The 25931-nt window shown below is 45.8% G+C and overlaps 1 long non-coding RNA gene across 1 annotated transcript; it reads left to right on the top strand.

Moving 5' to 3' along the window:
• Window positions 1-942: 942 nt before the first annotated feature.
• LOC138751215 (uncharacterized) lies at window positions 943-25931 on the top strand. The gene is made up of 4 exons (XR_011349767.1): window positions 943-1139; window positions 15236-15323; window positions 17808-17954; window positions 25815-25931. It is a non-coding gene; the product is annotated as an uncharacterized lncRNA (long non-coding RNA).

The following is a 25931-nucleotide window of genomic DNA, read 5'->3' as shown; positions in this document are numbered from 1 at the left end:
GAAGAGACAGAACCAACATTTCGGGCTTGAGCCCTTCCTCAAGGTGTGGGGGAACACGAGAGATGTCCGAGCAGAAGGTATACGTGGTGATAGGTTTCCTCCACTGTATGATCTGGAGCTGGCCCGCCCACTGATGACTTATACCCCATGACTCCTCCGCCGTGGTCCTGGGCCATAAAGGCCAAGCCACCTCTCCTATACCTAGATCTGGGCCAGCAAGGTTCTTAAAGCCTATGGCTCCCTCAGTCTAGTATTGGTGGTTACTGGCAGTGCCCGACAGTATACAATTTTGCATTTCAGTATTCCATCTGTCTTTTGTTACAAAACTCTCTGTTTTCCACGCTATTTATTCCATTTTTGCAGACACAGTGGTTGAAGTAAAAAAAAAACACAACACAGGTCAAACAGTGAACTTCACAGGAGTGCATCGATCTCCCGATCAATGTTCTGGACTGGGGCCCTCCGTCCAGCCGCTCTCAGGCGCTCGGACGCAGGTCACGCGCCAGCAGGCGCGGCCGGGGAGGGGGGGTGGAGGGCAGCTGGGAGGTTCGGGTGGCCGCGGGGAAGACGCCTTTCGGTCACCCGAACGTGCCGGCTGAAGGAGCGCCGGCTGCCGCCCCACTACTGCCCGACGGCGGGCGGGGGGGTTCTCCGAGCCGGAGAATATACCTACAGGAGGAGGTGATCCTGGGGGCCAGGCTCCCCGCTTTCAGGGGGCCACCCGAGAGCCGCATCAGGGCAGAACAGGCGGCTTTCCAGAGGGGGTATTCTGGCCACCTGAACTTGTCCAAAATCAATGGCAGTGGAAGGCTGGGAAAGCCTATCCATCAGAGCTCTGCTTTCATTGGTTTGACTGAACCCACAGAGATGTATCTTTTCAAAACCCCCATATGAATGGAGCTCGATCAGCGCTGCGGGGCGGAGGCGTTAGGACCCGGAGAAGTTCGTGAAACTTTCCATTAAGTTTTCTTCTTTCTAAAACCACCCTGTGACTTGCCTTCCGGGGATTTTCCTGCGGTCTGAAGTCAGTTAGAACCCGCTGGTGCTGAGGGCAGGGAGCGCTCAGTGACGGGGCCGCTGTCCCTCCCCAAGCCCCGACCCCATGCCGGCTGTGGACACGGGGACCCGCGGCGGCTCAGGTGAGTGCCCTCCCTCCCCTTTGCTTGCGCGCAACGGAGAGGGGCTGACACGCTCGGGGGTCCCGGCTCTGACCGCGGAGAGAGGCTGGATGAATCTGCCGGGAAGGAGGATGCAATGAACCATTCGGCCCTTCTAGCCTGTCCATGCATGGACCTGTCCAACTTCTGATCCCACCTCACCACTGATTCCATGCTCCCTCCACTCCCACCCCCCCCTCATCCCCCCCATCCCCCCCCCCTCCTCCCAAACCCTTCACCCCAATTCATCAAATATTTCTTGGCTTCAAGCAAGACAGTTGCAGGAACATTTTTCAATCGGGTCAGTCATATGTGTCAAGATTCATGAAAGGTCCAGCCCAGCTTTTTTCTTTTCACTCACATCCCACCTTAAGCAATCCCTTCCTAATCACAGATCGGGGTTGCTTAAGGTGGGACGGGGGGGGGGGGGGGGGGGGGTGGGGGGGGGGGGCGGTTGAGAATCGCTGCTCCAGATCCAATTGTTACTGAAATATTCGGCTGGGGACAAATGGTCATTGCCCCGTTTCCTTTGGAGTTCTGAGCCCCTGCACATAACGAGTCAACGAGGGCCGATTTTCAAACTTTTTCTTTCATGTACACCTAATCAGAGATTACCGAAGGTGGCAGGTGAGTGGAGAGAAAACTGCTGCTCTATGCGGGCATGGTGTTAAGGGGGGGGGGGGGGGGGGTTTAGGGAGAACTCCTTCACCCAGAGAGTGGTGGCAGCTTCCACCTGGATGTGGGCTCACTTTTCTTAAGAAAACAAAAATTTCACAGGTGCGTGAATGGGAGGGGTACGGACTGGGTGCGGGTCAGTGGGACGAGGCAAAATAATAGTTTGGGACAGGCTAGAAGGGCTGAAGGGCCTGCTTTCTGTGCTGCAGTGTATTGAATTTTATATTCAGTTTTTTTATTTCAAAAGTTGTAAAGCTGAAATAAAAATAAATTAGGATTTTTTTTTTTAAAAATGAGGCATTCAGCACAACGTCCAGCCCACCAGGCTGTGCTGCCCAACCCCTGTACGCTTTTAAATAGAATGGGAGCACCTGGAGGCAGACACGGGGAGAACGTACGAACTCCTTAGACAGCTGCAGGATTCGATCTTAGGTCATTGGCGCTGTGCTAACTATGCCGTCCTAAGGTGCATTTTTTTCTTGGTACCTTGATGAAGGGGCTCAAGCCCGAACTGTTGGTTCTGTATCTTTGCTTTATAAATTACGCTATTTCACTGTTGAGTTTCTCCACCACATTTTTTAAAAATCTCAATTACAAAGAAGTGCTTGTGATTGCAGGTAATTAAAGTGGGGCGGGGGAATGAGATTTGTATGAAAGATGGACTGAATAATTTAATGAGGAAAGCCTGGGCTGTAAAAGGGATTGAGGCACCAGTGAACCAAACCCTGGAAGAAAGTCATAACACGACAGTCTTGTTGTAGGGTTTCAGCCTGAAACGTTGACCATTCTGGGTTTTTTTTTCACCTCTGCCGCTACTTGGAGCCCCTCAAGCCAGTTGTTTTCTTTCCCTCCTCCTGAGACCCTCCAGCATCCGCAGTCTTGTGAGAACGTCCTGTGTTATCGTGTAGCAGGCTGTGACGAAACAGGAACTTCTGGGATAGTGGCCTCTAACAGAGTGGTGAACAATTTCCAGTTCATTTTCATCTGACTGGGCTTATACAACCAGACGAGCCAGCATTCCTCTGGACTACAGTACACGCACGCACGCACGCACGCACGCACGCACGCACGCACGCACGCACGCACACACGCATGCACGCACACGCACACATGCACACACGCACGATAACCACATACATTCAAAATTTAATCTATTATAATAGTAATAAAACAGTTGTCATCACAAGAAATTTTTTTTTGATGCTCCCTCCTCCCAGTCATCGAGTGTCCATAGATTTGCTTCCACGGGCCCCACAGACACTCAGAGTCCAGTCCAAATCATTTGCAACCCGAGCTCCAGATCCCATCCTCTGGCACGGCCAGGAACCCTGCGGCACCCTTGCATCCCGGTTCCGATACCTGGTACCCCCTCCAGCCAGTTCGAGCAAATCTCCAACAGCCCCCAGCTTCCGCGGGTTCCTCGCCTCAAGGAATACACTGCTCTCTCACTGGCCCGCCGCCATGGTCCTCTCCTGCGCTTCTCCTTCTCAGGTGGGGGGGTGGGGTCTTCCCGTCCTCTGGTGCCCTGGTCCAGTCCCTCTCCTTTTCCTGGAGCCTGCAGACCCTCGTTATTGCTGCTGACTTAACAGGCGCCGCCATCTTGGACGCGGACCCCCGCGGTCGGGTGGGGGGGATTAAACTGAAACCACCAATGGATTCGAACACCGCGCGGAGTCGACGGCAGTCGGCTGGGTGGCTGCACCCCACGGAAGCACTGCAGCCTCACTCCCGCAGCGCTGCCATCTTTTGTAGTTTAAAATAAATAGATATAAATGTTTTGGGATGATTTACTCGGCTACAGGAAGCTGTTCATCAATCCCACAGCCTGCGGGAAGAGGCTATTCCCCCGCCTGCTAGTCCTGATTCGTTCCTGATGGTAGTTTGCCAAAGATCCTGTGCGCTGGTTGGAAAAGGCCCTCAATCATTTTTTTCAACCAAGATTGGTGAGCCCCAGGCACGTGACCACACGAGGGGCAATTGTGCAAGATTTTCGGTGTCAGTGCTGCTTAGTCGCTCAGCAAAAGGGGGTGTGAGGTGCTCTTTCCGTCCGATAGCCAACAGGTCACTCTTGGGCAAGGTGTAGCACCTGTTTAGCCCTCCCCCCCCCCCAATCAGTGAAGCCATTGGATGGTTTTCAAAAGGCAGCTTTTACAAATTGGAATTTATGATTGTAAAACGAAAAAACGCTGGGCAGATCAACTGCAACTGAAGAAGGGAACGGGAAACCACTTCAGGATCGTGAACCCAACATCGACGGCGGTCTCAGCTCAAAGACGGAGCCTTTGCCGAAGGAGAACAGGGGAGGCAACAACTACAATTCGGAGGGTCAGAGACCGTGAGGGAAGGAGTGACGCGATGGCCCAGGCCGAACGGCAGGGCAACTGAATGATGATGTATAAGATCATTCTTCTAGCTGTTCAACATTCAGAGAAGATTGGGAAAGAATGGTTGGCAATATTATTTAAATATGTTTTTACAGGATTACAAAGGTGGAGAATAGCTTAGAGTCACAGACAACTTGTTTGGAGCTTTTTAACTGTTCAGAATCTTAGTGGGTTTTGAGAGAGTAAGTAAGGAGAAACTGTAGTCACTGATTAACTGAGGTGAAATTATTGGATAGAATTGCAGCAAATTATTAATGACATGAATACAACTTCAAAAGGAAATGAGTAAATATTTAGTTAAATAAAGGGTTGTGGAGAAACAAAGGCTTTCAAAGAAACAGCATGAAAGCAAAGGGTTAAATGTTTATTGACTCAATGAATTACTAGGACACAAGTTGAAGCCAGAGCAGGAAAGGTGTTATCCTCGGGTATGTCCAGTACGGAGGGAAGGCGAGACTTTGCTTAGGCCCGAAATCTTTGCCTCCGATAGACACTGGGAAAAAAAAGATTGGCTGAGTTCCTGCAGCATTTTGATTACTTTATTGCAATCTCAGTTTCACTCTGAGATTCCTGGTATTCTAGAATCAGTTGTATGGAGTACTTGGTACTGGTCCATGAAATCCTTCCCAAAATTTAACCGAATACTTCTGAGCTGATTAAAGTGAGTGGACAAATGTTTAGGACATTGGTTTAAATAGAGTGGAGGACAGTTTAGGGGAGGTAGGTTTTTAAATCTGAGAGTGGTGGATGCCTGGAATGCATTGCCAGGGGTGGTGGTAGAGGCTGGTACAATAGGAACATTCAAAAGGTTCTTCAATGGAGAGTCGTGGATGTGACATAGGGAAGGATTAAATTGTTGTAGAGTCAATTTATATCAGAGCGCAACAGTGTGGGTCAAAGGGCCTGTGATGTTCTATGTTCAGTCCACTGTCTGCACTCTCCACCCATAGTTTCATCTAGGCCAGGCCAGGCCCTGCCTCTCCTCTTCCTCTCGCCTCACTCCCCTCTCCACTCTCAGCCCTGATGCAAGCTCTCGACCTAGTGCGCGACATCTTTCGGCTGCTCCCATCGGGAAAGGGGTACAGGAGTATCAGAGCCGGCACCACCAGGCTGAGAAATAGCTTCTTCCTACAGGCGGCGAGAAAACTGAATGATTGAAGGAACAGGTCACACTGACCTGCCAAGACTCCCGTAATTGTTTGAATGAACCAGTGGTTTACAAACTTCTTTCTACTCACGCCACCTATACCATTGGTGCTCTGTGATTGCTTAAGGTGGGATGTGAGTGGAAAGAAGAAGTTTGAAAACCACTATTTTAATCGTCCCTCATTGACTCGTTATGTGCACGGTTCCAGAACTCTAAAGGAAATGGGCCATCAACAATTTTTCTCAAGCAAAATATTTCAGTAACAATCGGGTCTAGAGCAGTGATTCTCAACCTTCCCTTCCCACTCACATCCCACCTTAATAATCCCTATGCCATTGCTTCTCTTTGATTAGTAAGGGATTACTTTGTGGTGGTATGTGTGTGGAAAGAAAAAGTTTGAAGACCCCTGGATATTTGTCCTCCATATGTACTGTTGGTCTGTATGTGTGCGTTGTCTGGTTTTGTGTTTCCATGCTTTGGGCAGTTTCATCTGGTTGTACCTGACAATGTGTCCACTCTCTCTCTCTGCCTCCAGGAATACTGCTTGATCTTTAGCAGTATGTGTTTGGTGGTTGATTATACTCTCTTTAATCTCCCTGGCCTTTCTGGTAACCTGGACGATATTTACCTCTCAGCCAGGTTTGCAGTGGTATTATTTTTAACAATCATTGGTTTGCAAGTTATCTGCCATGTCTCCGAAATTGAAACAGTGGTTAATTTGGCCATAAATTGCTCTGGGACTTCTAGTTCAGGCATTGTGTGTTATTTTGTTTACATGTGTTTGTCTTGAACACCTTTTCACAATGTTGAAGACTTGTAGAAATAAAGATCGTGTTGAGGGCAAATGCTTGTTGGCTGTATTTCAGAAGGGATCAAATTCTAAGTTGCCTGTTGGATAGAACTTGTGTGGTGATTCAAATATCAAAGGATTTGCACTGACTCCCTGTAAAAGAGGATGATTAATGAAAGCTGTTATATCAGAATCTGAATTAGAATTTATTGTCCTGAACCTGTCACGAAATTTGTTGTTTTGCGGCAGCGTCAAAGTGGAAACGCCTTGCAAAATAAATTAAAATAGAGCAAGAAAAAGACAAAGTGAGGCAGTGTCTGGTGTTCATTGTTCATTCAGGAATCTGATGGCGGAGGGGAAGGAACTGTCCTTGTGCCGCTGGGTGCTCGTCTTCAGGCTCCTGTACCTCCTTCCCGATGGTAGCAGTGAAGAGGGCGCGGCCTGGGTGGTGGGGGCCCTTGAGGATAGGGGCTGCATATAAGGGACAGTGCAGCTCATGTAGTGGTTAGCGCTGCGCCTGTACAGCGTCAGCTATCGGGACCGGATCAGGATTCTAATCCCACGCTCTCTGTAAGGAGTTTGCACGTTCTCCCTGCGTCTCCATGGTTTTCTCCAGGGGCTCTGGTTTTCTCCCACCCTTCAAAACGTACCGGGGGGATTTGGGGTGTAAATTGGGCAGAATAGACTCGTGGGGTGAAATGGCCCTGTTACAGAGCTGTCTAGATTTTTTTAAATTAAATGTAAAAAGTTTTAAATTTGAAACAAATCTGCTCTACATAACTGTGGATTTAAATCTGGTGGGTTTGCTTGTGTGTAGGACCACAGCACAGCAAATGGCCATTTGGCCCTTCTAGTCTGTGCCAACCCTGGTCCCACTGGCCCTCCAGGGCCTCTCGCATCCACATACCTATCCAATTTACACAATCGAGCCCGCATTCACCACATCAGATGGCAGCTCATTCCGCACTCCATGAGTGAAGAACTTCCCCCTAATGTTCCCCCTCAACCTTTCGTAAAAACATCTGGATAACAAGTCATTTACGCGGTGCCTGTGAAAATTATATATCTTTATAATGGACACTGCCTTCTGATTTAAGCATGGTTTTTCCTTCAAATGTAAATTGGCATCTTAATTGGTTGGGATGATTCCGTAGCTGGTTACTGTGGTAGAGACTGCAGGTAAGGGCATTTTGGGAAGTGTGTAGTTTGGGTAATGTGGAATTTGCGCACTTGCTGAGTGGTTCATCTGCAAGGGTGAAATAATGTATGTGCAATGCTCTACATTTCATGACATTTAAACAGTAAGATCACACAGGGAAAATAACTCCTACCAATGGAACTCTGCCAGTCCTTTGAAAGGATTTCATAATGAATCCCTCTCCACCTCTCCTGTGCTCTTTGATGGGTAGCAAGGCTGGTTTTTCTTCCCCCTAATATAAACAGGATGTACGTTTATCTGTGGCCGGGACTTCTTTGTGAGGCATTAATTTGCTGACATTTAAGTAAAAATATTTAAATGGGAAGAACCACAAGGAGCAGACGGTTTAACCCAGTGGTTCTCAACCTTTTTCTGTCCACTCCTAGCCCGCTTTAAGTAATCCCTATGCCATTGGTGCCCTGTGTTGCTTAAGGTTTGTAAATCACTGTTTTAATCATCCCTCATGGACTCGTTATGTGCAGGGTTTCATAGCTCCAAAGGAAATGGGCCAATGACAATTTTTCTCAAGCCAAATGTTTCAGTAACAATTGGGTCTGGAGCAGCGATTCTCAACCTTCCCTTCCCAATCCCATCCCACCTTAAGCCATCCCTTCCTAATCACAGAGCATCAATGGCATAGGGATTACTTAAAGTGGGGTGTGAGTGGACAGAAAAAGGTTGAGAACCACTGTTTTAACCCTCTGGACTCTGCCCATTTTTTAACCTTTCATCATATATACTCCAGCCTGGGTCCATGAGTATGAACCAGTCCGGGAAATCGGGGACATGTAGAATATATGCTTATTGCTAGTTCCTGAAAACTGACATGGAGTCCAAAGAATTAATGTGTCCATACACTAATGTGGCCAACCCTTCTGCCAGTGAAAATGGCCTCTCCTATCCAACTCCTCCAAAATATCGATTGCTTCCATTTTACTGGTTAATCTTTCTCGAGCTCGTTCTGCAAACCATCTCTGTTCCTTGAGCCCCTCCACTATTGCTTTCTGTTTCCTCCCCTCGGTTCTGTTGAGCATTGGTCAGACAACATCTGGAGTACAACTGTATTGGTTCGTCGTGGAATACTTGCTTTTGAATTCCAAAACCAATGATTAAAGCATAGGATTAAATTTTTTAATTAAATGGTTTTATTGACATCCAAGTGTGGGTTTGTGAAGCCTTTACTAAATCCTTAGCAGTTTCTCTATTCTTACAACTTTGTCACAACTTTAATTAGGAGTGCGTCATGTGGTTGTACATGATGTGGGGGTTAGAGGGGAGGCCGCAGCAAATGGTATAGGTACTTGTCAACTCCACATACGTGGTATTTTTGATGGTATCCCCAGACAATCTCTCCGTTGGACAGTACTGGACAGGCCTGAGCTGGCTTAGCTTCCAAAATCAACCTGCTGAAGAGGACTGATTTGCCAATCCATCTCTCCATATTCTTCCCTCCTCCGCACCCCCTCGCCCCATCTCTCCATCCTCTTAGACTCGATGCTGCAACCACAATAAATGCACTATATGTTCTGACACATACGTACACCCACCTCCAGCCAGGCCTGTACTCAGTGGCTTCACTATGTGCAGTAACACCCTCCTCCCCCATATATAGTTGTAAAAAATATAGAATTATATGTGATAAATATAGTTGTAAATTCCTTAAATGTAATATTTCTTAGATTACAGGAATACTAGCAACAGAATTGTTTTGTAAAATCTTTCTACGTTGAATTACATTATTAGTAACTGAGCAGAAACCTTTTTTTGATTTTTTTAAATTTCTCAAAAAAGTTATTGATATCGGTTCACAAATACCACGATATTGTAGCCAAAATACCAGAAAATTTGAGAAAATCAGTGACTATAAAAACACTGGCAGCAACGAAAACAACAGCGTCGGCTGATGGCGTGCGCAGACGAAACCACGTGATCTGAATGATCGTTGTCATTGGGGAATAACGAGAGCTCTGACCGGACCGTGTTAGAAGGTTCAAAAAGTAAATGAGCATCAAGTTTCAGCCTTGTAGGGCTATTGATACATGTAAGCTGGGTTGACTAAAAATGTTTTTGATGTTAGAAACTAACGACAGGGATATTTTAATTTTTAAAAAATAGTAAACTTCTGCTGAAACATTGCACAAAAATGTTATAGACAGTCATTTTGGCTCACCCAGTGAGGTCCGCACCATTTAGTGACACCAGTGCCTGTACTTGCTGGAGTCTGGAATGATGAGGTGGGATCTCATTGAAACCTACCTAATATTGACAGGGATAGTGTTACGAGCCCAGAGGACCCTAAAACCCACCAGCAATAGAAATTCACCAAGACAAATGGTTACTTAAACAAAAGTTGCTTTAAGTTATCTTTAAACATGAAAACAGAATCAAATTTTAACTTATTGCTATTAACTTAACCCCTTCTAATTCTAAGCGCACGTGTATGTAATGTGTGTGTGTAAGTTCAGAAAATTTCTTTGATTCACAGTCCAATCTCACTTCTCACTCCTCCAAGTTCATCAGTATCAGGTCATTCTTGTACTGTGCACAGAATTTAACATTTATGTATTTCACCAGGCTTTGGTGCTTGAAAGGTAAATGGTTACCGCTCATGAAGATTCTTATCAGTTTTCAGAGAGAGAGATTTGTTGATCGTTGGACACAAACTGATTCTTTCTGATCAGCCTCTTCAGTGTCTTGCGGAAGAAACTTTCCCCATCAGGGTTCTCCATATGATAACCTCTTTCTTTCAGCTCACCACAGAGTTCTTTTTTGTTTCTCTTATTTCAAGCGAAGCATTATACAGCCAGTCATCTCCTCTTGTATGGACCACAAGGGCTTTGACCAGCTGAACTAAGAACTCACAACCCATCTTCAAAATGAGGGTTTTCCGCAAGCTTGCCAGCTTGTCCTATTCCAGTCCCAGCTGCTGCTACTGAACTGTAGAACTGAATTCTCTCTTTCTCTCTCTCTCTCTCTCTCTCTCTCTCTCTCTCTCTCTCTCTCTCTTTCTCTCTCTTCTGAGTCCATTCATCTGTTGCTTTCCAAAACAATAACCCATTACTCCACACCATGTCCAATTAACACCTACTTGTGAAGTCCTTCATCAAAGCAGTTTCCATTGTCTTTGCAAAGACCCTGGGAGTCTGGACTGTCTGGCTGGAGCAGAGCTCTGCCATTTTAAATGAGATCTGTGTAGTGTTTGTTTGTGACCTACACTTTTAAAAAAAAACACAATTTATCTCCTTTAAAACATATCTATATACAATATAAAATATAACATAATCTGTCTCAATAGATAGTAGTAGAGAGTCTAGGGCCAGAGGGCACAGTCTCAGAATAAAGATGCCCCTTTAGAACAGAGATGAGGTGCAATTTCTTTAGCCAGGGATAATGTATCCAATACAACAGATGGCTGAGGAAGCCCAGAGCTTTCGAACATACATTAACTGTTTCTGGCGCCCACTCTTAACCCTTTTGTTCCTGGGATCATTCTCACAGCCCTCTCCAGTACAGGAACATCCTTCCCTTGATATTGGGCCCAAAACTACTCATACAGAGATTTACCAGGATGTTGCCTGGATTGGAAAACCAATCCTTATGAGACAAGATTAGCAGAGCTGAGACCTTTCTCTTCCGAGCATAGCAGGATGCGAGGAGATTTGATAGAGGTCTACGCAATTGAGGGGCATAGACAGGGTGGACCGCCAGCACCTGTTTTCCAGTGCAGGATCAGCCAACACGAGGGGACGTGCGAACAAAATGAAGGGAGGGTGGTTTATGGGAGACATTGGGGTAAGGTTTTTGTATGCAGAGTTGTGGGTGCCTGGAATTCCTTGGTGGGGGTGGTGGTTGGAGGCTGAAACCTTTAAGAGACTCTTAGGCACAAAATAGAGGGTTAGGGAGCATTTTGTACTTTTTTTAAGGAACGGATATATGGGTCGGCACAACATTGAGGGCCATAGGGCCTGTATTCTGCTGTAGTGTTCCATGTTCCATGCCTTATAAAGCCTCACCATTACATCTTTGCCTTTACATTCTGTTCCTCTCAAAATTAATGCTAACATTGCATTTGCCTTCCTTATTATTGACTTAACCTGCAAGGTAACCTGTAGGGAATCCTGCACTGGGACTCCCAAGACACTTTGGATCTGCTCTCTGAATTCTTTCCCCATTTAGAAGATGGTCTGTCTTTATTCCTTCCACGGCACACTTCCCAGTGCTGTATTTCATCTGCCACTTTTGACGTGCCTCAACCTATCCAAGTCCTTCTGCAAACTCCTTTCTTCCTCAACACCACTAGCTATCTTTGTATCATCCAGAAACTTGGCCACAAAGCCTTTAAATCTTCATCAGAAACCAAGAACATTGTGTTCCCCTTCATAAATCAATGTTTATTTTGACTAATCCCATTTATATTTACTAAAGGCACTGATTTACGCCTTTACTTTAACAAAGGACTCCAGTGTTTTCCCTTCCACTATCGACTTCCGCTAACTGGTTGTAGTTCATGATTTTACCAACGACCTTTATTTAAATGCAGTATATGCCTGTATATAAGGATGATCTACAAAACAAAATTTCACCTTAAAGTCAGGTTTGTCCTGTGTGCCGGGTTGAAAATTCGAACCTTGACGGGGAAGTCTCAACATCTTCCTACCGGCTCCGACGCAATCTCACGCCACGCCCCGGTTGTTATCAGCAAGGTCTCAGCAGTCCCCCCCCCCACCACCATGAGGATCCGTCCACCCGGTTCGACTGCCGTCGGCCCTGTACAGGCTTTAAACGTCCTGTTGCAGGAGCCGACAGTGGTTCATCTTAAAATATGCAAATAAAATTAAGACTTTTACGTTGGTAAATTGTTATTCAAATATTGTGATTTGCTTCTAACAACAACCACTGGTCAGTGGTAAATGCCGTATTTTTTTTATTAGGGGGGTGTTGCCCAAAACCTGTATTTTAGTTGGAAATTTTGGGGTCGTCCTATACAGCACTGGGTTTCACGCCATCTTCCAATCTGCCCAATTGTCTGCTCGCTCACCTATAGAATTTCATGAAGTGGCAAGCAGTGCTCCTCCAGTTAAATGCCTGCCCCTTTCATTGCTGTGGAATGCAGTTGTTAGGTTCTGGAGATTTATGATGCCTTTAATTCATTTCCCCCTCCATAAATCTTCGTCCGCGAAGCCAAGCCAAAGAAGAAAAGAAGAATTCATTTCCTACTTTTTCTTTCAAGCAGTGCCGATCCCCTTTTACTTTAGACAGGTGGTTCCTCACCTTTTCTGTTAAGTTATCTTCCGAGAAGATGAACCAAAGGATTTGCTTAATTAAATTGCGGGACTTTGGCTACAAGGGGCCTACTAACTTTCTTTCCTCTACTCGTGGAGGCTTTTGCAGCTGTTTTATGCTACACACGTTTACTCTCGCTTTTTTTTTGTCTTCAGTCATTCTTTTGATTTTCTTTGCAAAATTTCAAACTGATGATTATCTGATTATATTTTCTGCAACTTTGCATGATTTTTTTGAATATTTTAATTTTTCCAAGTGTCCTACAGAATATTATTACATACATCATATACATGGTATTTTAAAAATTACAAATCCCCTCACCTCCAACCAACTGCTAACATTAAAAAAGAAGGGGTGTTTGCCATATTTCATATTTCTTTCTCAGATTATGTGATCTTTTCCGGGGGGCACAACTTTGCGTTTCCATATTCCAGCGAGTCGGACTTCCATGTAACCGTGATACATCTCCTGGCTACCACGAGTTCAGTCCTCACGAACTGGATTTGATACTTGGATAGTTTAATCCTGATAACCATTTATCACTCAATAAATACCGTTCTGGTTCCAATGGAAAATCCACTTCTATAATTTTTGTCAACATTTCTGCCAAGTCATACCGAAAGGATCTTATTTTTACGCAGAGCCCGGTTGAATGTATAAAAGGAATATCAAATTATTGTCTGGAAAGACCAAGAACCCCATTCTAAAACACATAATTTGGATATGGTAACAAATTAATAAATGTATCGGTCTAAAAGTGGGGGTTATCTTCAAAAACCCCCTTGTATCAAAATGAGTTAATACCAATGACATTAGGAAATAAAATCCTTGGTACTTGGCACCGTAAAGGGATCAAGTGTATCGAGGATTGTTATGAACAAGGACAATTTATAATTTTTCAACAGCTAAAAAATAGCTATGATTTGCCAAATAGAATTTTCTTCTGCTATATTCAATTAAGAACTTACTATAATTTTGCTTTGGATCCAATATATTAACTTTTGTAACTTTTGAGGCATAATGTACCAGTAGAGATGTACTGCATGAAGGTGAGATGTTTTAATACTCCCCTGGAATCCTTTCCCATTCATTATGTACAAGAAAATTATTGTACAGAGTGGGATGTATGTGCACACTGCAAACCGGGGAAGGGGGCTGAGGACGGAGCAGAAAATGGGGATTGGTGGTTCTTAGGCTGGGTGTCGGCATTGTGGAAAGGGTTTTTGGAGTCATCCCTTGTGCAGGAAGTCCTGGCCAGTGAGCCAGTCAGAAAGCAGGGAATACAAGGGTGTCTTTTTTTCTGGTTGGCAATCAGTGGTGAGTGGGGTGCCACAACTGTTGCGGTGGCCCGCAACTGTTCAAAATACTTGTAAACGATCTGGAAGAGGGGACAGACTGGAGTGTATCACTGAGTCACCTACTATCACACAGTTGTGAGGCCCAACAGTGAATGGAAATTCAGACAGACTGACCTTCAAAATTGCTGGATAACGAAAAGCAAACTTATAGCCCTTTCGCCATAAGACATCTTTAGCGGAATTAAATTCCCTTCATCTTCTAATCGGCATTAAAAAAACACACTATTGTTTTGAATCATCAGCGGAGATTGACTCTGCCGCGCTTTCTGTACCGCCATTCGTAAAATCATTTCTCCATCTTGATACTTCAAACAACGAATCAAGACCGCCCTTGGTGTTTGTCCAGGAAGTGGTTTTTTCCTCAACGCTCTATGGGCCCGATCAAGTTCCAAACCTTCAGGAGAAAACTCTTTACCCAATACCTCTGAGATAAAAATTTTTATTGGGTCAGAACCTTCAACGTCCCCTGAAAGACCAACGATTTTCACATTATTTCTCCGGCTTTGATTTTCCAAAGAATCAATCTTCTTCAATAAATCCCTTCTTTGAATCCCCTAATCTACAAAAGAACCTTCCACTTTTTCCATTTTTTTCTTTATTGCGCTCCACTTGATTTTGACATTCAGAAAAAGCTGTTTCAATTTTAAAAAAATTATCTTGTACAATATCAACAGATTTTATACATCTGTTAATATCACTTTTAACTACAGTCATTTCTTGTTTCATAGTTGATATTCATTTTTGTTTTCACCTCCATAAAACCTTGGGTCATTTGAGTTGACATTTGTTTTGACATATTATCCATTTGAAAAGCAATCCCTTCCAAAACAGTGAACACTGAGTCCAATCCAGATTCCATAACCACTTATTGAGGTCTACCATCTATAAGTACAGGCTTCTCCTCCTGGGCAAATTCCAATAAGGTAAGTTCCTCTTCACCTTCAGTCACCATAGGTCCTCTGACTGTGCGGCTGCGGGTCTGGACACCCGATGCCAGCACCCTGGCCTCGTCGGGCGCCGATGCTCGGGCTCCCCCACTTTTTCCAAAAAGTCCTGGACCCGGGATGCTCCGCACATGCCCGGCAGAACCACCGGATGCGCAGGGGCGTCCTCCGATGCTACACTGTGCATCCCCGGGCCACCCAGCAATGTCGCGGGCTCACAAGCCCGTTTGTCGGTTGGGCTGCCCACGTGCATGGCTTCACGAACTCACCGAAATGCCGGCGCTATCTTGTCACTGCAGGATCGGCACCGAAGTCAAACTTGAACGGGCAGGAATCCTCTGGGGTTTGGAGACTCCCAACAATGACTCCATGGATTCGGCTGTGCAGGTAGGCCTCAGTTCGTCTATTCTTTTATATGATAATTTCTTCTGAAGTTGAGTTTTAGATTTCTTCACATTAGTAGCCATAATGAATCACTGTTATTCAAAGAACTATAAATACTATTTTTAACCACTTTTATACTTTTTAAAAGTTGGGTATTTAATAATCCAGCTGGGGAAAGGTGGAACACACGTCTTTCTTCTATGCCATCTTGCCACGCCCCCCTCAAAATGGACGATTGAGTGACTTTATTTCTCCTCTCTTATGAAATTGCCCTTTTACACCTGTGATCCTGATATTGCAAATATTGTCACGTTACCCACAATGCCTGAGCTGACTGTGATTTTTTTTTAATTGAACTCCTCCCATCTCCTCTTCACTACCTCCATCCCGCCATCCCCTGCAGCTCTCTGAAGGCTTCCTCAATGCTGCTATGGGTATCTGCTTCCACCACCTCTCCTGGGAGCCTGTTCCAGGCACTGATCAACCTCTAGGTTTGTATATGGGAAAACTTGCATCACAATTCTCCTTTAAACTCTCCCCCCCCCCCCCCCCCCCCACCTCCAGAGTTGGCATTTGTCTCTTTAACAATAGTTCTTAGGCTTTTTATAAACATTGAAATGAATGTTGAGCTTTCCAGGGGGTTTGATGACCAAGTTCTCACATGCTGAATAATTTCCTCCAATGGATTGCCCTGGTACACTTTTCTGGTTACCTTCTCTGCACAAGTCCATCGGCCGACCCATGCAACCAAGTGGGCTGTTGCAATGAAAATGAGGATGAAATCAAGTCCATCTATTCAAACTCCCATTAACCCATTGGCAAGTTCTGTTTGTGATACAAATTGAAATCTTATTGAACACTAGGAGAAAATTCCGGGTACAGGAAAGCCCCCCCCCCCCCCCACCCTGCCCCAGTATCCGGCACCTACGGAGATTGTTGATGCCGGCTATGCAAATTTTCTGGTTGCCTGAGACCCACTCTTGCAATCCCTAATTAGTACACCTGCAGTAAGAATAGTGAATGGGTCTTCACTTTACACCACTTTGGCTTTTGAAATGGGGGACCAGGGGTGGGGGAGGGGGGACCGGGGGGGGGTGGAGGAGGGAGAAAGGGCCAGGGCGAGGAGGGAGGAAGGGCCAGGGAGGGAGGAAGGAAGGGCCAAGGGGGGCCAGGGGGGAGGAAGTGCCAGGAGGGAGGAAAGAAGGGCCGGGGGGCCAGGAGGGAGGGACCGGGGAGGAGGAGGGAGGAAGGGCCGGGGGGAGGGAGGAAGGGCCAGGAGGGACCAGGGGGGTAGTGTCAGGAGGGAGGGAGGAGGGACTGTGGGGGAGGAGGAGGGAGGGAGAAAGGGACCGGGGAGGAGGAAGGAGGAAAGGCCAGGAGGGACTGGGGGGAGGAGGAGGAGGAGGAGGAAGGGACCCCTGGGGGGGAGGAGGGAGGAAGGGCCAAGGTTTTCCCAGATCACACAAAGTGTGAGGGTTGTTCTTCATGGGGCAGGGGGTGGGGGGAAATTATTGAGGAATGGGATTGCTCATTGAGCATGTGAATGCAAATTATCTGGCCAGCTCTTTGAACTTGAGGATGTTTTTTTTTTAAACTTGGACATAGTCCTTTCAGCCCACAAGCCTGTTCCACCCAATTGACCTACTCCTGTGGGAGGAAACTGGAGCACCCGGAGGAATCCCGTGCAGACCCGGGGAGAAAGTACAAACTTCTTACAGACAGCGCCAAAATCGAACCAAAATCGCTCGCGCTGGAACAGCATCGCGCTAACCGTGCCATCCGGGTAGTCTGTCAACGTGAGGAACGCACGCTGCCAGTCCCCAGTCACAACCACCAACCACAAGAGCATTTATTAATTTACTAAAATGACAGAATAAATATCAGTTAAATAAATATTCACAGTTGGTGCCAGGAAAAAGTGTTGTTTCGGTAAATGCAGACTGATCTTTTGGTGGTCGTGTATTTATAGGCCAGTATTGTGGACAGGATGGGCCGAAGGGCCTGTTTTCTATCACTTGACTGAAGAGGACCCTGTGTGCCTGATGTGGCAATGACCCTTTTTAGCACTGATTTCATTGAGCTCTTCTTCTTCAGCGTGCATTCTGAGTGGTGCTTGTATCTTGGGTGTAAATGACCCCAAGGAAAGGATGCTGATCGACCCTCCCAAGAGCGTTTCAGGTGGGAGAAAGAAGTCATCCATTTCACGACGTCAGACCGTCTCCGTGCAGTACCTGTTTGAAGAGTAGTGACTTGTCACGGAAAACACGACAGAAAATGCACTGGAAGTCTGGGGACTTTTCCAAGTTTTGGGGCCTGACCCGACGCGTTGATCCAAAATAGCAAGTGCGGTTATGTTTATGGGCTTTTACTTCCTCCTGTCCTGCTGGATCCGGAGGCAGCCTGAGCTGTTTGTATGATTAATCTGCATCATGTCTTCAAGCCCCACAGGATGACAGAGTGTTTCTTTTTTTTGTTGTTGTGTGGCAGTGACTCCTTGGTCAGTGACTGAACAAAAAAGATGTGCGGGCATCCGTTTCCATGAAAAGCGGCAGCGAGAGGGCGTGGGCATAAGGAGGATGAACTGGGAGGAACAGTTTAAAGCAGCCTTAAACCTACAACCGAGAGAAAAGCCAGGTAAGGGAGCATTCAATTGAAACATAAGCATCAAATATTAAACAAAGATGAATGCATTTATTTTGCCAGAATGTTTCTTGGTCTCAGTGGTTTCAGCCAAACTAGTACAGTTACTGTTGCCAAGATGAATCAAAACGTTAAATTTAATTGAAAAGTTATGAAGGAAAAAATGAATCACTGACCAGAAATCTTACTGAAGCTACAAGTCCAACTGTTTTAAACAGGATAGATACTTGGCTTTTTTCTTTAAAAATTTCAAGATTCAATTTGTTCTCACAGAAATAAAACAGTGAAATTGTGTTTTGCCTGATGCAAGATTTGCTGGCAGGAATTCTCTAAGCGCCACTTACAGTCAGAGAGAGAAGCCAAAGCGAGTTCCACCCAGAGTCACCTCCAGCTCTTCCACAGCCACACAGAGTCCAGTCCCGACTGCCGGCAACCTGAACCTCTGCTGAGGTCAGGAGCCCTGCAGTGAGCTCGGCCTCCTCCTCGTGTACACAGTTTAGATACCTGGTGCCCCCTCCTGCCAGTTCGGGCCAGCCTCCAGTAGTCCGCAAATCTCCGCAGGTTCTTCGCCTCAAGTCGCCAGCAGCCTGCCACTGGCAGTGGAAGAGTTGAGGGGGGGGGCGTGGAGAGAGTGGGGGTGGGGGTGGGTATGGAGCCGAGGGCAAGGGAATGCTCCTCTTGTAGGATGTCGATTGTTAGGGAAGTTGGTAGCTTCAAATGAGAGAAGGTCATCCAGCTGATTCTCCCGACAAGCCGAGTTGAGGCTTTAGAGCAGGAGTTGGATAAACTCTGAGCATTCGGGAGTCACAGGGACACTATTAGACCTAGGAAATAGGAAGAGGATAGATGGGTTACAGCTAAGAGCGGGAGAGGGAACAGACTGGTAGAGCAGGGTCCCTGGTGGGCGTCCGCCAGAAAAACGAGTATACCGTTTAGAATACTGTTGAGGGGGATGACCTACCAGGTACAAGCCATTGCAATCAGGTCTCTGGCATGGTGACTGGTCCTATGGCTAAGAAGGGAAGGGGAAAATGAGGCAAGCTCTAGTGATAGGGGATTCCATAGTTAGGAAGACAGATAAGAGGTTCTGTGGAGGATCGTGAATGGCGGATGGTATATTGCCTCCCTGGTGCCAGGGTCCGAGATATCTTAGATTGAGTTCACGACATCCTTAGGTGAGAGGGTGATCAGCCAGATGTTGTAGTCCATGTAGGGACCAATGACTTAGGTAGGAAGGATGAGGAGGTCCTGCAAGGAGAGTTCAGGGAGTTGGGCGCTAGGTTGAAGAAGAGGACCTTCAGGGTTGAGATCACGGAATTGCTTCCTGTGCCATGTGCTGGAGAGGTTAGAAATAGGAGGATAAGGCAGCTTAACATGTGGCTGAGGACTGGTGTAGGAGGGAGGGCTTCAGATTTCTAGATCACTGGGCTCTGTTCCAGGGAAGGTGGGATCTGTAAAGACAGGTTGGATTGCATCTGAACTGGAAGAGAATTACAGGTAAGTTGTTAGTCTTGTTGCAGAGAGTTTAATCGAGATTTACAGGGGGAGGGGAATCAGAATGTTAGTGCAGTTAGTGAGGGGGGGGGGGTGAAGGATAAAGGTCGTGTGAGGACTGCATGTATAGACAGAAATTAAAAGTTTTTAAATGATAGAATTTTTTTCAGGTGTATTTATTTTAATCCAAGGAGTATTGTAAGAAAGGCTGACGAGCGCAGGGCATGGATTACAACACTATTGCTATTAGTGAGACTTGGTTGCAGGAGGGGCAGGACTGGCAGCTCAATGATCCAGGGTTCCGTTGCTTCGGGCATGATATAGAGGGGGAGGGATGAAAGAGGGAGGAGTAGCATTGCTAGTCAGGGAAAATGTCTCTTCTGTGTGAAGCCGGACAGCCAAGAGGACTCATCTATAGAGGCCATGTGGGTGGAGTTGAGGAACAGGAAAGGCGTGACCACACTGATAAAGTTGTATTATTGACCGCCCAATAGTTAGAGAGAATTGGAGGAGCAAATCTGTAGAGAGAGAGCGAGAGATAGCAAACTGATGTAAGAAGCAGAAACTTGTGATAGAAGGAGATTTTAACTTTCCAAATGTTGACTGGGACTCCTATACTGTGAAAGGGCTGGATGGCTTGGAGTTTGTGAAATGTGTTCAGGAAAGTTTTCTAAATCAATGTCTAGAGGTACCAACAAGAGAGGTGGCAGTACTTAATCTCCTATCAGGGAACCAGACAGGTCAGGTGACAGATGTATGTGCAGGTGAACATTTTGGGTCCAGTGACCATAATTTCATTAGCTTCAAGTTAATGATGGAAAAGGGTAAGTCTGGTCTTCATGTTGGGATTCTAAATTGGAGGAAGGTAAAATTTGTGGAAATGAGAAAAGATCTAGGAAGAGTAGATTGGGATATGTTGTTTTCTGGCAAGGGTGTTGTCGAGCTCGTCGAAAGAACCAAAGACTTGTTGATCCAAACCAAGGCTTTTATTAGCAAAAGACAGGAGCTCTTCATAGGTGGCCGACCAGTCCAGAATGATCCGACCTGGCTAGGGACACAACCCTTTAAGGCCCAGACAGTAGGCGTGGCTAAGCTCTCAGCCAATCGCTGTAAGCACAGTCATTACATACTCTAGATACTGTGACTATATACATTGGTGATAGGCCTGTACTATCACAGGTGTGTTGTGAGTAGAAGGCCTTCAAAGGTGACATTTTGAGAGTGCAGAGTTTGAATGTTCCTGTTAGGATTAAAGGCAAAGTTACCAGGTCTAGGAAACCTGGGTTTTCAAGGGATATTGGCAATCTGGTTAAGAAGAAGAGGGTAATGAGCTGCTTGAAGGGTACAGAAAATGCAAGAAAATACTCAAGGAAAAGGCAAAAAGAAGACACGAGGTTGCTCTGGCAAATAATGTGAAGGGTTTCTACAAGTATATTAACAGTAAAAGGATAGTAAGGGACAAAATTAGTGGAGCATCCTATAATGGGGGAGATCTTGAATAGTTTTTTTGCATCAGTATTTACTCAGGAAACTGGCAGAGTGCACAAGGAAGGAAGAGAAAGAAACGTAAGAGTCATGAAACAGATGGAGATTGAGGAGGAGGAGGTGGTTGTGGCCTGAGAGCAAATAAAGGTAGATAAATCCCCTGGGCTGGATATGATATTCCTTCAGACCTTGAGGGAGAATAGTGTAGAAATTGCAGGGGCCCTGGCAGAAATGGGTGAAGTGTCAGAGGATTGGAGGGTAGTTCATATTGTCCCATTGTTTAAAAAAGGCTCCAAAAATAAACCAGGTAATTATAGGCCAGTGAGCCTGACATCCTGTAGAGCTCGTCGAAAGAATCAAAGACTTGTTGATCCAAACCAAGGCTTTTATTAGCAAAAGACAGGAGCTCTTCACAGGTGGCCGACCAGTCCGGAATGATCCGACCTGGCTAGGGACACAACCCTTTAAGGCCCAGACAATAGCCGTGGCTTAGCTCTCAGCCAATCGCTGTAAGCACAGTCTAGATACCATAACTATATACACTATGTACATTGGTGATAGATCTGTACTATCACACATCCGCAGCAGATAAATTATTTGAAGGAGTTCTGAGAGTAAAGATATATAGGTGTTTGGACTTCCATGGGCTGATTAAGAATTGTCAGCATGGCTTTGTGTATGGTAGATCATGTTTAACAAATCTTGTAAAGTTTTTTTGAAAAGGTTACCAAGAAGGTAGATGAAGGAAAGGCTGTGGATGTTGTCTATATGGACTTTAATAAAGCCTTTGACGAGGCCCCACATGGGAGGTTAGTTCAGAAATTTCAGACACTGGGTATTCAAGGAGAGGTTGTAAACTGGATTAGAAATTGGCTGTGTAGGAGAAGACGGAGGGTGGTAGTGGATGGTTACTTCTCAGACTGGAGGCCCGTGATTAGTGGTGTGTCTCAGGGATCTGTGTTTGGACCATTGTTGTTTGTTGTCTATAATAATGATCTGGATGATAATGTGGTAAATTGGATCAGCAAGTTTGTTGATGACACAAAGATAAGGCAGCGTTGTGGGCAGCGAGGAAAGTTTTCAAAGGTTGCAGAGGGATCTGGACCAACTGGGAGAATGGGCTAAAAAATGACAGAGTTTAATGTGGACAAGTGTGAGGTTATGCATTTTGGAAGGGCAAACCAAAGTAGGACATACACAGTAAAATGGTAGGGCATTGAGGTGTGTGGAGGAGCAGAGAGATCTGGGAATACAGATACATTATTCCCAGAAGGTGACATCACATGTGGACAGGGTTGTAAAGAAAGCTTTTGGTATCTTAGCCTTTAGAAATCAAAGTATTGAGTATAGGAGTTGGAATGTTATGTTGAAGTTGTTTAAGACATTGGTGAGGCCAAATCTGGAATATCATGTGCAGTTCTGGTCACTGAACTACAGGAATATCAATAAGATTGAAAGAGTGCGGAGAAGATTTACTAAGATGTTGCTGGAGTTGAGTTACAGGGAAAGATTAAACAGGTTGGAACTTTATTCCTTGGACCAAAGAAGAATGAGGGGAGATTTGAAAGAAGTTTACAAGATTAAGAGGTACAGATAGAGTGGATGTGAGTAGGCTTTTACCACTTAGATTGGCGGAGATAAATACAAGAGGTCATAATTTTAAGCTGAAGGGGGAAAGGTTTAGGGGGAACATTAGGGGGAAGGTCTTTACTCAAAGTGGTGGGAGTGTGGAATGAGCTGCCATCTGATGTGAATGCGGGCTCGATCGTGTGTTTTAGGAATAAGTTGGTTAGATACGTGGATGGGAGAGGACTGGAGGTTTATGGAATGGGAGCAGGTTAGTGGGACGAGGGAGTTGATGGTCAGCCCAGACTAGAGGGGCCGAATGGCCTGTTTTCTGTGCTGTAGCACACTGTCTATGGTGATTGCAGGCTCTATTTAAACATTTAAGGGTTATGGACTGGGTACAGGTCAGTTGGACGAGACAGAAAACTAGTCTGGCAAAGACCAGAAGGACCAAAGGGCCATAATGTTTTATAGTGCTATGAGCTGATCCATTTTCCCACTCAGCCCCACTGCCTGGCTTTCTCCCCGCCTTAAATACACCCAATGACCCGGCCTCCACAACCGCCTGTGGCAACAGATTCCACAGATTCACCACCCGCTGGCTGAAGAAATTTCTATGCATTTCTGTCCAAGTGGACGCCCTTCAATGCCTCTTGCCCTCGACTCTCCCACCGTGGGAAACTATCTTTCTACATCTACTCCGTCCCTGCCTTTCTGGTGAGTAAAATAGCTGCAAAGTATAATTTCCTGATTCGCCCATGAATGTCTTTAATAAAAAGGGACTGGAATTGGAAATGTGATTTCAAACGAATTGTTTTAAATAAGTTGGATGAAGACCTATTGGCTTGTTTCATTTCCCAATTCAAAAAAATTCTCGAGACAAACCTATCTTTTATAAATTTAGACCTGCAACACGGTAACAGTCCCTTTTGGCCTGTGAGTCCGAGCCACCAAATTAACCTACAACCCCCAGTACATTTTGAACGGTGGGAGCAAACAGGTGCACCCGGAGAAAATGCACGCAGGCACAGGGAGAACGTACAAACTCCTTATAGACATGCATGGGATTCAAACCCAGATCGTCGGTACTGCAACAGCATTGTGCTAACCGTGCCGCCATTGATCTAATGGCAAATGACTTGGCCGCCAGGAAACTGGGTGCTTATGGCACTCTTTAATGGAATAGGATGGAGATTCCTCCTGCTTACCCACCCCCACCCATAATAGATGTAGACACACCCCGACAAAATAAACGGATGACATGTTTTTTTTTTAATCTGTGATAAAAGCAGTCCTGTTCACACTGGAGCTGATTTGAAATGGATCGGCAATGATACCACCTCCCTTGACGGTTAATTCCCATACTGATTTACTGGCAGGTGAACTGTTAATTACTGGGTTCGTGCCAGTGTGAAAAGGGCTTAAGATTTAGTTCCTGTTGCAATGTACACCTGGGTTTGAGCTTAAATTTTTTTTTCAATTTTTAATTTAGACATACAGGAGCGTAACAGGCCAATTCAGTCCTACAAGTCTGTGCCACCCAATTTACACCCCAATAACCTACACCCTGGTACGATTTTGAAGGGTGGGAGGAATCCCACACAGACACGGGGAGAACATACAAACTCCTTACAGACTTGAACCCAGGTCTGGTCCCAATTGCTGGCGCTGTAAAGGGGTTGTGCTAACAGATAACGCCAACTCCTTTTGTTAAATGTGAAAGGTTCTGAGACTGTAAGGATGGGATAAATAGGAAGTGGGCTCTATTATTGGAGGTATTAATCCTTTAGGAGTTCCCTGGAGACTGGACCGCTCCCTCCATGACTCCCTTGCCCACTCCTCCCACCCCATTAATTGTCCCCTTGGTACCTACCCCTGTGACCACAGGAGATGCTCCACTTGCACCCACACACACCTCACTTCACCATAATTCGGGCGGCCCAAACAATCCTTCCAAGTGAAGCAACATTTCATTTGTAAATCTGCAGGGATCATCCAGTGCTCCCGCTGTGGCCTCCTCTACATTTGTTGACCCCCTCGGCTCTGTCCACCACAATGATGTAGATCTCCCAGTGGTCGCCCATTTCAATTCTCCATCCCATTCCCTTGCTGGAGTTTCTGTCCATGGTCCCATGCACTGCCAGACTGGGGAAACAGCACTCCAACTTCCGTCTGGGCACCCCTCCAACCAGATGGCATTAACATTGACTTCTCCGGATCCTGTTAAAACCCACCCCCTCACCCCAATCTTCTTCCCTGTGTCTGTTTTCCCCCAGTTCTCTCTCTCTCTCTCTTTCTTTCTCTCTTCCCTTTTCCCACTGTCTCCTTTCACAGAGTTAAAATCAATATTCACCTCTCCACTTAGCATATCCAATGAATGCAGCCAGAACAAATGTTAGAGAGGAGCATTAGCGTGTTAGAAGGTGGCACAGTACAAAGCTCAAAAACTTGCTCAGTGGGGGTGTGGGATTGCTGTTACCAGCATCTGCCTCCAGTGATGCTTAGCATACACTAGTGACGCGGCCTAGGGCGTGGGGAGAGTCACTAGCATGCATCAAGCTAGATACTAGTGGCGGGAGCAGGTCTGACGGCAAGCGATATCTGCGACCGTATGTTGAGGGGGAACAGCACCTCACTTTGAGGGGGGGAGTAATGCTCGCGGATGCCCCTCTTGGCATCGACCCTGAACTAACATCTTTTATTAGTCTGGACTTTATTCTGACGTCTTGAGGAAGGGCTCGGACCCAAAATGTCGGTCATATATATCTTTATCTCCTATGGACGCTGAGAGACTGGCTGAGATCCTCCGGTATTTACTGTGTGTTTTTACCAAGAATGGATGTGTTTGGCAAGGATAAAGTGTCGGAGTATTTTTTTTTCTTCGAAGGTTTGTTTTACAGCATTTGAATCCATGTTTTTTTTATTGGAAGTTAGGGTAAAGAACGAAAATCCAACAGGTCTGGGAGGCCATTTGTGAAATTTCAAAGGTGTTTGTACCTGCAGCCCTCAATTCCAGTGGCTCTTCCAGCCTCCTCTTTATTACCTCTTCATTTCTACCGTTTTCTGTCTTCTAGCCCATCCTTGCCAGTTATTTACTCCAATTCCGCATCCTCTAATATTTGCTCAATGGCCTCCTGTGTGGCACCTTGTAGGAGATCTTCTGAAATCTTCAAAGCTTACAATGTCCAGTCTTTCGCTCCTTCCTACGTCTCTCATCAGGCTTGTTTTCTCCATCGGGTTTGAAGCTTGTTCATCTGATGTTGTTGCAAAATGACCGATTTTTTTTTTTTTAAATGCCTCGCTCCGCAGGAATTGTCATCACAAGACAGCCCGAGTGCGCCTCTGTCCCAGTTGGCTACCAAATCACTCTTTATTGTTCTGCCATTGGACCCACACCATTACAGTACCAGTGGTTCGAAGGCAAGA

Source organism: Narcine bancroftii, unplaced genomic scaffold (assembly GCF_036971445.1).
Source record: "Narcine bancroftii isolate sNarBan1 unplaced genomic scaffold, sNarBan1.hap1 Scaffold_837, whole genome shotgun sequence".
Lineage (NCBI taxonomy): Eukaryota > Metazoa > Chordata > Chondrichthyes > Torpediniformes > Narcinidae > Narcine > Narcine bancroftii.
Note: the sequence above shows the minus strand (reverse complement) of the source record. Positions and strands in the feature narration are given on the sequence as shown.